At 35.8% G+C, this 16,109-nt stretch overlaps 1 protein-coding gene across 2 annotated transcripts in view; it reads left to right on the top strand.

Annotated features, from left to right (window-relative positions):
• The first annotated feature begins 1,731 nt into the window (after positions 1-1,731).
• Tfpi (tissue factor pathway inhibitor) overlaps positions 1,732-16,109 on the top strand; it is a 56,545-nt gene continuing 42,167 nt past the window's right edge. The window contains exon 1 of one of the 2 annotated variants that reach the window (XM_063259418.1): positions 1,732-1,967. The gene's annotated coding sequence lies outside the window, so the exon portion shown is untranslated. The remainder of the gene's footprint in view (positions 1,968-16,109) is intronic. The other variant, XM_063259417.1, reaches the window with a different exon arrangement.

The following is a 16,109-nucleotide window of genomic DNA, read 5'->3' as shown; positions in this document are numbered from 1 at the left end:
GAGCTTATCTCTGTCTGAGCGGACCCAACAAACTGACCCAAAGTTTAAGCAATGCCCATTGTAGTATAAGGAACAGGTAGGTGGTTTCACTCAAAGCCAGAAGCAGAAGAGTGCCCAGACTGTGGCACAGACAGGTTCGGGGGAAGCCAGAGGTAATTTAGAGTGAAACCCAAACAGTGCCGGGAAGGGGAAGCAGCCTGGGGGTGGATCTGTGCCCTGAGGTCAGCCGTCCAGACAGGAATCCACACCTGGGCGCAGCCTTTGGGAACCTTCTTCTCCCTAAGCTGTGGGAATTAAGTAGGAGTCTTAAATACTAAAAACACACAAAAGGAAATAGTGCCATTTACACAGGCATCAAATCAAAGAAGTAAGAAAGGGGAGATTCTGAAATGGAGAGAAAGGCTGTAGGGTTCTGCACAAAGGGTTCAGCCCTCAAAGCACAGTGGCTTCTGCCATGTCACCACGTACAGGCTTCTTGGTCTGATGGACTACAAGTCCAGGACAGAAATGCCACAAGGTCTCCCCAGCGCTAGGGATCTACAGCACAGCCAGGCTAGTGACAGTCTAAACATTTATGTGTTCCGAGAAATGATAGCAGAACGAGCAAAAGCCAGTCACCATAGTACTTACTTAAGGTCTGCTACATACTGGGGTCATTCTTAAACCCTTTTCAGACACTGATCCATTGTGGTATTTATACCCAGCCTCGGAACTTTTATTATGATCATTTTAGTGAAAAAGAAACTGAGGTAGAGATAATATTTTTTAACTGCCAAAATTATAAAAAACAAGCAGTTGAGGTAGAGTCCACAACTCGATTTTTTTTGTCTTTTTGAGACAGGTCTCTCTGGCAGTTCAGGCTGGCCTTGAATTCACTTTGTAGCCCAGGCTGGTCTCAAACTTGTAGCAATCCTCCTGCCTCAGCTTCCCAAGTGCTATGGACACAGCTCAATATTTTTGCACTAGCGGATACAGTGTTTCTAATAAGAGGCACCTCCAGGAGCCCTTAGATTTATTTTTTTGGTAAATATGTTGACAGCAGGGATGAAACAATATGTAGCAGATAAGAAATAAACTGCCATGGAAGCACTTATTTATTAACAATGTATGGGTAAATATATAATTTTAAAAGGCAATCATGATAAACATGAAAAATGATAAAAATATGGTAAATACATAATTCCAAAAAGCAAAAATTGGGGATGGGAGTATTTTTTTAAACCTCTTATAAAAAGAATTTTAGAACGTGATAAAAGAAGTTACTCAAAAATGATTATGTTCCCCGCCACTCACACTCCTTTGCTGGCCACTGGGAGGACATTTATTCTGGTGAAAGACAAAAAGGATTCTTGCAAAGTTAGCTCCAAAGGTGGAGGGTCCCATTTGCCTCACATCACCATCCCAGCTGGCACAGCTGTGCCAGGGGACCCTAGTCTCACTCCCTACTGCCCAGGATGGGGGACTTTAAAGAAGCCACTTCTCTTTAAAAAAATAATACAAATAATACAAATAAAAGTAAATTCTAAGTTTTGACATTCCCAGGTACCATAGTGCCTAAACTTTTATTGTAAGCGGTTTCTTTCATTTTTCCCTCCACTGAGAGCAAAACAGAGGCAGGCTTTGGGGGAGTTTGGCAAAAGGAGACTAAATAGAACTGGCTGACCTCACAGGAAGCTGGCTCTTCCCAGCAGCTGAGATCACTGGGGCCCGCGGCTCCCACCCGCACAGATAGGCTCAGAGCAGGCACTTCAGGCTGAATAATCTCCAATTCCTACCTCCCCTGTCACTGCGGGCCAGATCAGATTTCACTTCCTTCATATTCTCCAATCCTCATGTGCTCGATCTGTTTAAAAGAAGAAGTGGAGAAGAGAAATCCTCATTTTCAAGTCTGGAGGGGGAAGACAAAATACCCTCAAGCCCGCTGGGAACAACAATCTTCCCAAGAAATTTCCTCAGAGATTTTACTTGTGAGTACTCGGGAATCTACTATCTAGCCCATGACAAATTATTTTTCCTTCTTTTTCTTTGGGGAAAAAGTCAGCGAAGAAGGGAGGTAGAAGTTCACTTTTTTTTTCTAAAATAAAAATCAGCTCTTCTTTATAAACAAAGTAGACTCATATTGCAATAGCAAATTAAGTTCTCAGCATCTTGTGCTTATTTCTTAAGCAAATGTATGAGCAGGGTTTTTGTTTCAGACCGTGAACATTACTCTTTGATTGTTAGCCTTTTCATTATTTAAGATTTTAATAGTTTAAGATTGTAGATTTTTCAGTAGTTGTGCCTGCCTAATTGGACAGTTCAGTTTACCTTTAAATTTCATTCAGAAACTTATGAAGAATTACCAAAAGAGTGCCTACCAGCCTAAAATGAAATAGAAATATTAGAATTCTTGAAGTAGAAATATTAGAATTCTTATAATCTAAATAATTTATGTCAGCATTAACTAACATCTCTAAGAAAATATTTTACATGTTTCTAAAGAGGAAAGCTCATATTCTGAGATATTTAAATGAGAATATTTATGATCAAGTCTATATACTATGCACATGTGTAAAGTAAAGCAATAGATTACACATATACAACGTCTGTTATGTACTCATTGGTTAATAAGTAATATTAAATTGTCCTTCTAATCGTCTGGAAAAGCATACAATTAAATATACTCCCACAGAACTGGAATTATTTAATTATAGAAAAAGTTCATTTCTCCAAAAGAATTAAAGAAAACTGAAAGCCAAGAAAATACCATGGCAAAAAGAAAAGATAAGCAACAGGCTCACTGTGACTCAGTGCTCTGGAAATTAGTCACAGAGTGACTCTGTGTGACAGGAGATAGCATAAACACCAACGACAAAACCCACGCAGGAAGCCTAGAGCCCAGAAAGCTGTATTTCATGAAGAAAGACAAAATACTTCTGTCAGGAGGGGAAAATTTGGGCAAGCCTGAGACACTGAAAACTGTTTGAATCTGACATGATCATTTTGCAAAACATTTTAAGAATTCTTTTAAATTCTTCACTTTGGTGCACAATTCCTTTGGAATGCATTGTTTCTGTCTCAGTGGACAAAAGACTGAACAGTCTCTCAGAACTGACACGGGGATGGAAGTGTCCATCTGAAAACTTTGGGTTAATAAAATGACATAAATGTTAACAGGATCAACATGAGCTTATGTACGTTAAGACACAAAGCATAAAACCTTAAAAGAAAATTTTTGAAGCACTTTTTAACAACAGGAGTAGGTATTGCAGGAAACCAAATTCACTTTCTTTGCATGACCATATAATCCTCCGGGAAATCTTAATGACATATTCATGACTGGTCAGTTCCTCTTGCTTTTAGCTATGTTGAGCTGGACATGTATTCCTTTTATTTTTCTCTTTACCTTAAAGTTTGTTATCTGCACATCCAGTGACTAAATATGACTTGTGCAAATCGGTATTTTCATCCCGATTTTCAATCCCCTGATGATCGTCTGTTATCATACGTTTTATATATTTGTTGGTTGAACTAGTAATTTGACCAGCATCTTCTATATAAACATTATTCCATTTAAAAAGTATAATACAAGAAATCTAAGATGATCTTTGTGTGAAGATGCAGTACTCAGAATATTACTCTGTTCCTAAACATGGGAAGCATGGCAAGCTGTTGAATGAAAAAAAAGACAAGTTCGAATGATTTTATTTACTTGTTGGAAATGAGGAATGTATCCAAATAGTGGATGTGCTATATTATTTAGGAACGATGGGTTGATTAAATTCAGCATCACAAACCTATAGAAAGATTTCAAAGTAAACGTACTTGAAAAAACCAAAAGTAGCCACATATGGTAGCCAACATCTGTAATCTCAGCACCCAGAAGGCTGAGGCAGGAAGATTGCTGCATATTTGAGCCCAGCCTGGGCCACAAAGACAGTTCAAAGGCCAGCTTGAGTGCACAGTGAAACCCTGTCTCAAAAAGACAAGAAACAAAAATCAACAACTAAAGAAAAGATGATAAAAAAAAATGAGTAGATAAGCATTTTCAATAAAACTTTATTAGTATGAAATAACTTCATAGAATGGTAAAATTATATCAGCAGTTTACTTTTGCTCTGTAGCTCATCCAGTCTCAATAAAAGATTTCTCTAGACACTACCCTATCTTCTTTATTACCCATCACTTATTTAAGTAATTTAACTTAGCGAATGGTCATTTTAAATAAAAATGTTTTGAAGATGTCCATACCCAAAGTAGTCTGATCCTTTGATAGAGATGCAGGTATACTAATTTTTCTGATCATTGCCATGTGTGTTAGATGTTAACATGCAGTGCCTACTGGAATCTTTGTTTTTGAGTATCTAATTTCTCAAACATGAGTAAAGGGTACATTTTTTCCCCAGGAAATTGTTTACGTGCTAGAGCATCCCTCTGAGTGACTGCTCTTTTAGTAGAGCATTATGGATTAGCTCCAGAAGTGCATGGCCCTTCTCCGGGCTTCACTTCTCCAAGTGACAAGTGGAACTCAGAGCCAGGCCCTAAGATAGCAAAAAGCTGAGGACAAATCATTTTTCCAACCAACAATAACAAGTCCTTGATGTCAGAGTCACTGTTTTCAGCTTGTTTGGGCCTCCCCTTGGGATTCTATGTTCTCACTTAGCTGGATCATCTACATTTTAAAATTATTTCTAAAAGAAAAGGTTAAAGGACATCCTGGCCCACTTTGGAAGTCCCAATACTGCAATAATTACACTCCAGAAGCTTCATCTGGTATTTGGGCACTTCTGGGGGAACCTGGAGTTATCGAAAAACTTTCTCAATTGAAACATGATCAAGGAAGCATTGCATGTTTTCAGGTAGAGTCTAGTAAACTCCTTGAACATCAGGGCTGTGTGCATATGCATCAGCAGAACGCTGATAAAATGTGAAACGTGTCAGGATTCCCACACTCACGTGCCGGTAACACATTGGCACTGTGCCCTCCAATGCCCCCTCCACTCTGCCCACCTCAGTTTTTCTTCCTATGCTTGGTCTCATCCATTTCCATCAAAACATTCAACTCTATGGAAACACCCTCACCTCTTTCCTTATTTTCCAAGGTTTAAAAGTAGAAGAAATACCATTACTCTCTCAAATAAGGGTGCTTTTCGGATAGTTTAATATTGATTTTAAAGTTTGTTCAGGAAGCTTCAAAACCCAAAGTTGTTTTCATCCAAGTAAATGAGCCAAAATAAGTGTATTGAGCTGTTCCATTGTGTCTACTGTTGTCTTTTCCTGTACAACTGATTTCAAATGTCCCTAAGTACAAAAGGAATGAAATTCTGATGCATAGTACATTAGTCTTAAAAGCATTAGGATAAGAGTCATAAACCAGATGCAGAGAGATGAAGTGTATAGCTCTGCTTAACTGAGTGTCTGTAACAGGGAAGTTTATAGGAAGAGAGCTGCTGGTCACCAAGGGCTCTGTGAGTGGTGAGTCACTGGTTAGTGCATACAGTTTCTGTTTGAGGTGATGAAGATTTTTGGAAATAGATATTGGTTGCATGGCATCATGACCATAATTAATGATCCTGAGTTGTGCACTGAAAAATTGTTCAAATGTCAAATTTCTTAGTATATACATTGTACCACAATAAAATCAGTGAAAAGCACATTCATAATTCTAAAAAGAATTCTAGATTCTTGAAACATCTCTTTGTACTTTCTAAATTAACACATTAATTGCATAAGGTTTTGAATGATGATTGTCTGAACTTTTTACAGAATCTGATCTTCAGGATGGAATTTGGGACACTTTTGCCAGATGTTGCTATATAGGTGCTAATTATTTAATTCATAACATTTTCTCTCTGGTTATAGTATCAGGGTAATTCCAACCTTGTACAATGAGTTGGGAAGTGTTCTTTCCATTTACTTTAATATTCTAAATGGTTTATAGAAAATTGATATTTTCCTTCATTAAGTGATTGATAGCATTCTCTAATAAAGCTGTCTAAGGCTAGACTTTGTGGGAAATTTTGAAAGTATGCAATTTAATTTAAAATATAGCGATAGGACTATTCAGTTTATCTATTTCTTTTTGAGTTACCTTTAGCACTTTGTGTATTTTAAGGAATTGGTATTTTTCATCTGTGTTGTCAAGTGTTGACACAGTGTTAATAATATGTCTTTAAATTTATCTATTTGCTCAGGAGTCAGCTTTTGGATTCATTGATTTCACTGGTTTTCTATTTTCATTCCATTGATATCTACTCTATTTATTATTTTCTTGCTCTGTATTCCTCTATAATATTGCTTTGAGTTTGTTCAATATATTATGTTGCAATGTGCTGTGTTTTTATTTAGTTCAAAATATTTTTTAGTTGCCCTGGGTTTTCAATATTTATGCATAAGGTATTTAAACGGATTATTTATTTACAAATTTGGGGTATTTTCCAAAATATTTGAAGTGTTTTTCTTTTATTTGTAACCAGTTTAGTGACATTAACATAGGAGTTCATATTTTATGTGGTCTGAATGATTTCTAATTTGTTGAGACTTAGTTCATAGCCCTGAGTATAATGCGATTTGGTCAGTGTTCTCTGGTAAGTATTGTGGAGTGGAATATTTTATAAATGTCAATTAGATCAAGTTAATTAATAATGTTGAGTAAATCTTTCATGTCCTCATGCGCTATTTTTTGTCTAGTTGTCCTCCTGCATAGTGGAATGCAGTTATTTTAATATCTGACTATAAATCTTTATTTTAGTTTTTGCTTCACATAATTTGAAGCCAAACACATTGCTAGGAAACTAAGTGTTTGTTTTTGTTCTCTTGATGGCTTCCTCCTTTTATTTCTAATAAAACAACTTTTCATCACTGGTAATATCATTTCCTCCAGAGTGTCATTTTGCATTGATGTAGCCACCCCAGGTCTCCCTTGACAGACACACACACGCAACATTATTCTATACTTGTGATGTGTTTTCACATAGAGAGTGGGCTTACCTAGGCAACGTGCAGCTGGCTCCTGCTATGTCACTCCTTCAGAAAGGATGTGCTTAGCAGAGGGTGCTCGCAACATTTCCACCTGCTGTACTCAGTGACCTGTGTGGGTTAAGTCTACCTTATTGTTCAACTAGTCATATTTTCATTTCCTCTTTATTTTTGGCCTTCTTTAAATTATTATGTACAATATTTTATCTTTTTTATTGGTTTGTTATAATTCTTTACTTGATTTTAATGTGTCGAAGGGGCTTTAGGGATTTATAGTCCATGTCATAGATTTATCTTAGTCTACCTGAAGTGATTTTAATTCCCTTCATCTTATGACAGAACAATCTTCAAACAAATCTATTTTCCCTCCTTGACTCTGGTCTGGTGTTTGTTTTTTCAGATGCTTTTTGCCTAGGATACTATAAGCAATACAGTAAAACATTCTCATATTAATGTTCAATATTTAGGAATTGTTTTAGAATAAAATTTTGGCCAATGCTGCCTCCTTTGCCTCTTTAAATATCCTCTCATCTCTTCCAAGACTAAACCTAAATACAAACTAATTAGGATTCCAAAAGTTACATCACAGGCCACAAATACTCCATTTATAATTTTTGGCTTATCTTTTTTGTCTCTGTGTTTCAATTTGCACTGTTTCTATCATTGTTTTTCAAGTTGACAAATGCTTTTCTCTGCCTGGCTTAACTGGTCTGCATCAATTGGTATTTTTTATCTTACATATTACTGTTAAAATCTCTAGAAATTTGACTTTAATCTCTACTCTCTGACCTCTACTTGATACACTCAATATTTTCTCTAGCTCCTTTGTAATGCGGAATACAGTCAAAACTACCGGTTTACTGTCTTTTTCTACTAACTGCATTTTCCATGTCATTTGCAGTCTTACTTGTGAATCATATCTTGTTATTATCTGTATGCTCAAGAGATTGGGTGTGGATAATTGATTCTGTGAATTTCACTTTGTTGGTTGCTAGACATGTTGGATTTGTGTAACTATTCTCTAAGCTCCATTGTGGGTTATAGATAAATTTCTTGGGAACCGTTTAGTATGTCATTGTCACGCTAGTAAACTCTGTTAGACAGGATCAAAGCAATGTGTATTCTCTGGTTAATATTTACCCACTACAGAGGCAAACAACTTTCTTAGTACTAGACTCGATGCTCCATGAATTGCATTTTTCTGCTCTGGGCAGCAAATTATCCCCGCTTTTTATGCACTGCAAGGGTTGCTCCTCTAATCTCTGCTGTTTTGAATACTTTCATGCAGGCACCGTAAGTACTCAGCTGAACACTTTTTCATCTCTCTGAACATATTTGGGTCTCTTTTTTCCAAATAGTCTCTCTCTCCTCTCAGGTATTCTGCCCTGCATACTTTCGCTGTGTAATTGGCCTCTCTAAGCTCCTAGATTTGAATCCAAAACTCAGAGAAACCCCTTGGCTCTCCCAGCAGCCATCCTGTCTGAGGCAATGTACTGAAACACAGTTTTGGTACGGTGCAGAAACACAGGGCCAAACTTTTTGTTTCTTATCTGTATGGCACCACCCCCAATGACCAAGGTTATCTCATATATTTCCTTTTTAGTCAAGTGCCAATATAAATCCAGTCCATATTTGCCTTGTTGCTAAAAAAAAAAAAAAAGGACTATTTTTAAGAGTATACTTTAATGGAATCAAAAGTACAAAAAAAAAGTTAAAAGAGAAATTTTAAGGACACAGATTCCATAATGTGTTATTTTGCCTGGGTAGGTTAAATACTGTTATTGCCCGTTAGGTGCCAGGAACTATGCCATACCTGAAACTTTCAAATTTACTCTTTCTAGAGTTATTTCATCTCTGATAAGCAGTTTGTTTGTTCAATATGTGCTTTCGTTAATAGCTGTCTGGGAAACTCATATCTCACACTTTTCTCCTGCAACAATAAGTGAGCTTCACATGCTGGAAATCAATCAAACTGTCACCTGTCCACAGCCACTTCCAAAACCATGAGTGCTCGGGGTCACTTTCCTGAAGGCTTGCCACTCAATGATTTATAGCAACCGAGGCAGACAGATCAGTCTGAAAGATACGTGTGCACCAAATGCACACATGCATCAGAAATTAGCTTTGTGTTTGTGTAGGAACAGGTACTTTTCCCAAGTTCTTGTGCATCTTCTATAAGTTCTATTGTCTTAAATTCATTTAGCAAAGTTATTTAGATAATGAAGAAAGTGGTCAAGATAGAAATGATGGGGTTCTAATGCTAACCACAGTACAAAACTTTTTGAAATGTTTCATTTATATTAGAAATATCCAGACCTTCCTTTCAGTATCAACCAAGAATTAATTTCTTCTGAAAGTTCAAGACTTTCAGAGTTAATTGATTTTTGCATGCTTTTTGCTTAAGGATTTGCTGAGGAATGTGCCAACTGAGGAAAAATAAATGTTTGATCAGACATGATTTAGACTGTCAGCTAGTCCAATAGCAAGCAAGATTTTTTTCCTGTTAACTAAATAAACCTGTTGCCCAGCCTTTAAAAATTTTTAATCATTAGCCCTTTCAACAAAATTGAGAACAGTTTTTGAGGACCCAATATTTGCCATATCACCAGTGTGTCCTCATCAGCAGTTACCTGCACCATGTATTATGTATTACCACTTCCTTATTTGGAGGACACAGAGACAGAAGTGACCTTTGTTCATTCCAGTGGTACTAGAGGCCTCACCTATGAAAGGCCTGGGCAGTCATCCTTAGGTAGTCTTCAAGAATGTGTATGAGAAAATGCTTGTGTTTGTGTGTATTTACACACTAGGATGGAGCCCATAGTTTGCTCAGGAGCTTGTAAACCAGCATAGAAGATGTATCTGACATGTGCATAAATAGTGAAAGAAAATATGTAAATAGTATCAAAAAGATTGTCAATCAATAACGTCTCCTGAAAAGGGCAAGATAAATCATTTAATGACAGATAACTTTGACACAGAAAAGGGATACATGTTGAATAAGATTTCCTACAGAAAAGAAATCTTCAAGGAAAGAAAAGATTATCTTTTCCAAAACCAAAAAAAGTGATAAAATCATTTCGAGATCTCTCTTCGTTCTATGATTACATTTTGATAAGCAAATTCAATTTTACACCTTTAAAGCTGAGCATTATTATATGCTTTTAATATAGTAGATAATTCGTAAAATACAATGTGATACTTTTTAATCAATTATAAATTAACCTAGTTATTGAAGTAACTTATAAATATTAAATCTCTGGTCTATTTCCCCAGAAATATCGAAGGATATAAGGAATTTAACCTGAAAACATTATCTCATTCCTGTTATATAATTATGTGGTAGGTAGATTTGGATAGGAAAAAATAATGGAAATTTAGACTAAAAATAAAATACAAAGCATTTAGAATGATGAGAAAAAAGAAAGTAAGAACTGCTTTTGAATGCTGAGAGTTAAAACGGAAGTGGCCCTGATTATCATGTTTTGGGCAGCCTAGGCTGCTTCTTATTTGACGGTCTGATATTTTACCATCTGAATGGAAGCAACTGAAGTTAATTTATTACCCACTTCTATGGGAAGCTAATTCAGCTTCTTAGGGTCCCCATTCCTTTACACTGGTGATTCAGAGACGCTGAACTGGGGATATCTGAACAGATGAATGAAGGTAGCCACCAACAGCTGTTGTTCCAGTCCGGATCCAACTCGGACTGCTCCTAGGTACTTTCCTGAGCAGCACCCTTGGAATTCTGAGGGTTTTCCAACATTATTGTTGTTTGTATGACTGGGAATGCCCTCACTGGCAGGACTGGAATTATGACTTACTACTGGTTTGAAATGTGTATTAGACTGAAGGCTAAAATGTTAATTAATATTTTATTGTTTTTTTAATGAGAAAGTTACTTGAGCTATTATATCTGAAATTAAAATATTTTAAAAATATAGACTTCAGTATAAACTTTTCTTTTCTTTCCTTAGAGCTCATACGATAGGAATATTTGATAGGAAATTTCCCTGTGCTGGCTAACATTTTAGTGGTTTTTTTCTTAAGCAGCAAGCTAAGAAAAACAGCTATAGAAACGTTGAGAAGTCTCCAATGTATCTATTTAAGCAGGAACAAAAGGAAGGAAAGAATAAAAATGAAGAACTTGACCTGATTTTAGCTATTGATCATTGAAATTTAAAAAAATAATAGCACTATTAATTCGATTTTGAGGAGCCAGAAATCCAATGTGATCACTGTAAGAGAGGCCTCATCTGTCTTTCCATTTCTTTGCAAACACATATACATGGTGTCATACTCTACATGAGTTATTAGATTAAGATGAATTGAGCATTAATGAAATAATCAAGAGACGGCTAGATGGTGTGGTCCTAAAATATCATTTGCCTGTCTTACTGCCTAATAGATACACGGAAGAGTAAATGCAACAGGGAAAAAAGCCAAAAGTAGCAAGTGCCCCGGTCTCATTCTTATTTCATATATACAGCAGAAAAACACATTTAATATCTTAGTTATTTTCTTTTCCTTCTCAAGCCAAAACTCATTTTGTACATTTGCATTTTTTCCCATTTCCTTCCCTTTGAAGCTACTGGCATTAGAATAGAGCCGAATTATATTCTCAGAAACCTGCACTTTGATGTGGATATAAAATATCAACCTTATTTATTCTTTCTTCATAAGTAGATGAAAATAATACGCTATAAAGAAGTTTGCTTCCCACCGGATTGAGGTAGCATCAGAATCAGAGATGTCATGATGAAAAAATGTGACTCATTCAAAAAAGTGAACGTCACTTTCTTTTGAAAAATGTTCTAATAGATCTAACTATGAAACGCAGACATAATTATTCCACCTGTTTTTCCTTAATTCTGTCTTAGTAGTTTTGGACAACTGTATGCAGAAAGGGCATAATAAAACTGTATTATTACCACTACTCTGTTCATTGTACTTTTAGCACTTAAAGATTGTCAGTGTATCACATTCATTCCAGATCTCGAGCCCATATTTTAAGTAAGAGTTTTCCTGTTACCTTTCCCTGTTCTTCCTCTCCTGATCATCTCTTTATCCCCTCACACACACTCTCCGTTACTGGTGCTCAGCTCTCCTTTCCCACATCCGGGCCAATCACTTGTCTCCCACAGCTGGCAATGAGTAGGAATGCACTCTGTTATAATCTAGAGTCATTAAGAAGGTGTTACAAGTTAATGTTTATTAAAACACTTAGAAAAGTGCCTACTCCATGTCAAGAGCTGTGTAAATCACTGCTGCATAAACACATTTCCTCTACTTTACAGAAATAATTACCGTTTAGGTGCTGGGGACAGAGACCTGAACTGTAAGCTTCATGTCTGTGGACTAATATGAGGCTTCCTGTGTGGTTCCGCTGGAAGCCTCACAAATATTTCAAGCAACTTCAAATTACTGCATTTTGAGTTCCGCAGCTTTTGTAAGGCGTCGTATTTTTTTTTTTTTTCCTCTCCTGTGGGGAAGCTTACATTCACCTCTTCAGCTCAGAAGGTGGAGCTGTCCTTGATTCCTCTTTTCCTTGTGTTATTTTAATCATGAAATTTACCTGAATTTGCTTATTAGTTTCCCCACAAATCTGGTCCCTTTCCTACAACTCAATTTCTAAAATTCTATGACATATTATAAGCATTTCTCCTTCCAAAACATGAAGCTCTTGATCTTCTGATATTCCAGAGTATACCTCAAATCACTGCATTAAAACTTTCAAGTGCACCTGTTCAGCAGATTGTGCATTTTAAGTGTATTTTTGTCTGTCATCACTCTTGTGATGCTGTAATATTAAAAACGGCATATATGATAATTGGTGACGATCTTACATAGTACATTGTTTGGTTGGGTTACTATTTTCTACAGATTTCACAAACCTGTAGAATCTTGAACACTCTGTCAGTACAAATCTTGCTCCTTACATTTCCTTACTTCTTTCATTGAAGTTTATTCTAAGAAAATTTACCATATAAAGACAATTCTGTCTTCTCTCAACTTATAAGAAATTTCTCACACACTTTTCCCATGCTTTTTTTTTTTTTTTTTTTTTTTTTTTGTCATTTTCCTTTTTATCAGTACCAAGGATCGAACTCATGACTGCCTGTTTGCAAGGCAGGCGCTTATGCCACTGACCTAAATCCCCTGTCTATCCATTTCCCCCACAGGACTGCAGAGATCTTGGTATCTCACTTTGCTATCATCCAAACACCGACCCCTTTCAGTCTACTATAGTGCTCAATAGAGCACTAATCCCCCAGCCTGCCTAGAGCTAAACTTCTTTGTGGTTGATGATAGCAAACAATAACTTACTTCTGTCCTGTGTTTCTCAATTTTTATTTTCTAACTTTCCACAGAGAAGAGCCGGTACCTAACACTTTCAATTTGGTGTCAAGCTGAACTCAAGTCATTGTAAGACAGGTTGAGGGTAGGAGACGGTGGACTCTGCTTTTATTCTTGATCCCTCTTCACTCATCCTCCTCGGCTTCCAGCCGTTTATCCCTTGGCTTGGTTTGGCATAAATTAAATCTATTATTCTGAATATAGGTGGGCCAGTTTTTTAAAAATCTGTTCTAACTGCTTCTATCAAATTTCATTTGGCATCTGGAATCTTTTCTCCTGCTGTAGAAATCACAGATAATGGAGTTTGTAGGCCTGGATTAAATTTTGCAAAGTAAAATTCAGTGGTTGCCCACTGTGCTGTGTGAGTTACACATGTTACTTTTACTCATCATGAACACAAGCAGGTTGTCATAGGCTCACTTACCAAATGAGAAATGAATCTCAAAGATGTTTAAAGCTCTTCCTAAAAAAGATATAATCAAATTTGGATGTTGTTTGTTTCTGTGTGGAGGGCTTTGTTTTTGAGACAGGATCTCACTATGTCATTTGGGCTGGCCTTGGACTCACTATGTAGCACAGGCAACTCATTGTGATCCTCCTGTCTCAGCCTCCTGAGTCCAAGGATTACAAACGTGAGGCACCACACCTGGTTCTTATTTATTTCTTATGCTAATTCTTTTCTCATGATTTTATCATATTGACTTGCTCTCTGTATGAAATAACATCTACACTAATATTTGCTCTGTCTCACCTTTTTTAAATCTTTAAGTTATTTTTAAAAAACTATACAAGACCACACAGATCTTTAGCACTGACAGTATTTACATTGCACCCTCACAGTAGGTGAAACAGCTCTCTAATTTTCTTACATTGTATTGCCCACAATGATATTTGCTGAAATCCAAACCAATACCTGATAAAATTTTAAAACAACACATTTTCTCACCCATAGGCAAATATATAAAGAAATAAATACTTTTCTATGCTCCTAAACAAAGTACTAGTGTCATACTCTGAATACAAATTTTATAAATGTTTATAAACATACATAAAAATACACAAATTTTAGTTCCAATAGCTCTTACTATGAATTTTCCATAAAGAAACAAGAGCACTTTGATATATTAAGCTACAAATATATTTATTGCATTGAAATTTGCAGTTGCCAAAATAGAAATTATTTAATTGCCCCGCAACATGGGAATGATAAAATAAATTTCTAATTACCCAACAAATATGTTATGTAGTCACTAAATAAGATTATGCAGATCAGTTTAGAAAGATATCAAAATCATGATGTTCAAAGACAGAAGAAGTTATCAGACCACATATGGAGTATGATCACTCATACACACATACATATAAGTAAACACTGTGTTCAAGTATGGAGCATCTGCATACTCCGTACTTACAAAGGGATATGCAGTGTTGATTGCCTCTGATTGAGTATGTGGATCCCTACTCAGTATTTTATTTATTCTGTGTTATATTTTATGTTTTTGGAGAGAAGCATTATGTTCTCCAATTTAAGACACTATTTTACCTTTGTACATATGAAAAGAGCAGTTAAATATACAGCAAAGAAATCAAGAGAATAAAGTCTCTCTGAATGCTAAGAGTTTTAGAAATGCAGTAAGAAAAATGTTTATCTTCAATTATATTTTACTGCTGGATGAAAGTATGTATTTTGTATTAAAATTATTAATAAATCTTAACAGTAAAATTTTACTAGAATAAATGCTATTTCAACAATAGCAAATAGAACATTTACTTTAGATGTATATAGTTACACAAATTACATGAAAAGTACTTTTTTTCTAAGTGGTTCAAACAAAAATTAAATAGACAATTTCAGATAACTGCAGTTAGAAGAATTTTTAATTACAGTCATCAGAGATGGGAAAAAACAAAATTTCTGGTTGACCTCCAGAACTTCTTACAAGCTTATTAGAATCACAGAAATCACTACATCAAAAGAAGAATATAATAGGATTTTTACTGAAAAAAACAAGCTGACATTATGGATATGGTTTTAATCAAAAGATCACAAAATACATATAGGAATATGAGTATATCTACTATTGTGTGATCAAGGCTTTTTATAATAAGTACAAAAAGAAACTGATTTCTGGGCATTACAATGCTGATGAAATGCCTCACTGGAGATGTTGTACCACATGGGTCTTGTGGCTTCTAACCATCAATATAGCTTCCTTCTTTCTTTGATGGTAATAGAAAATCATTTTCTTAACATACTACTACTGCTAGTTTATTTTAAAGATTTTTTCATTAAAGATTCTCTTATGAGGCTTTCGGCTGTCAGGTCCCAGCTCTCCAGTGAACTTAAGTGTGTGACCTTGAACAAGTCACTTAACTTCTCTGTGCTTCAGTCCCTGTCTTGTAAAATGGGAGTAGTATCGACCTCACAGGATTATTGCGGGGAATAATTAGAAATATTATCTGTAAAGCATTTAAGGTTGCTCTATAAATACAAAATAATATCTATGAAAGTCGGCATATCTGAGAAAAATATGCATCTCTATTTAATTGTCACGAGAAAAACTTTTTAGTGCACTTTAAATGAATCAATTTGTTTCACATTCTTTAATCTTGTTAGGTACCAAAAGAACAGACATAATAATTTAGGTATGTGAAAAACATATTTACTAGAACAGACAGTGTATAAGTACATAAATATGTACTACGCTATTTTATCTCCATGTCTGAAGAAGGCTGAGAAGACACCATCCAACAAGAGTCAACGCCACAGCAGAACTTCATTTCACTCCTGCGTT

This window comes from Cavia porcellus, unplaced genomic scaffold (genome assembly GCF_034190915.1).
Source record: "Cavia porcellus strain 051 isolate PalLab524CR breed Dunkin Hartley unplaced genomic scaffold, mCavPor4.1 scaffold_12, whole genome shotgun sequence".
NCBI classification, from domain to species: Eukaryota; Metazoa; Chordata; class Mammalia; order Rodentia; family Caviidae; genus Cavia; species Cavia porcellus.
This window is presented reverse-complemented; position numbering and strand designations above follow the sequence as displayed.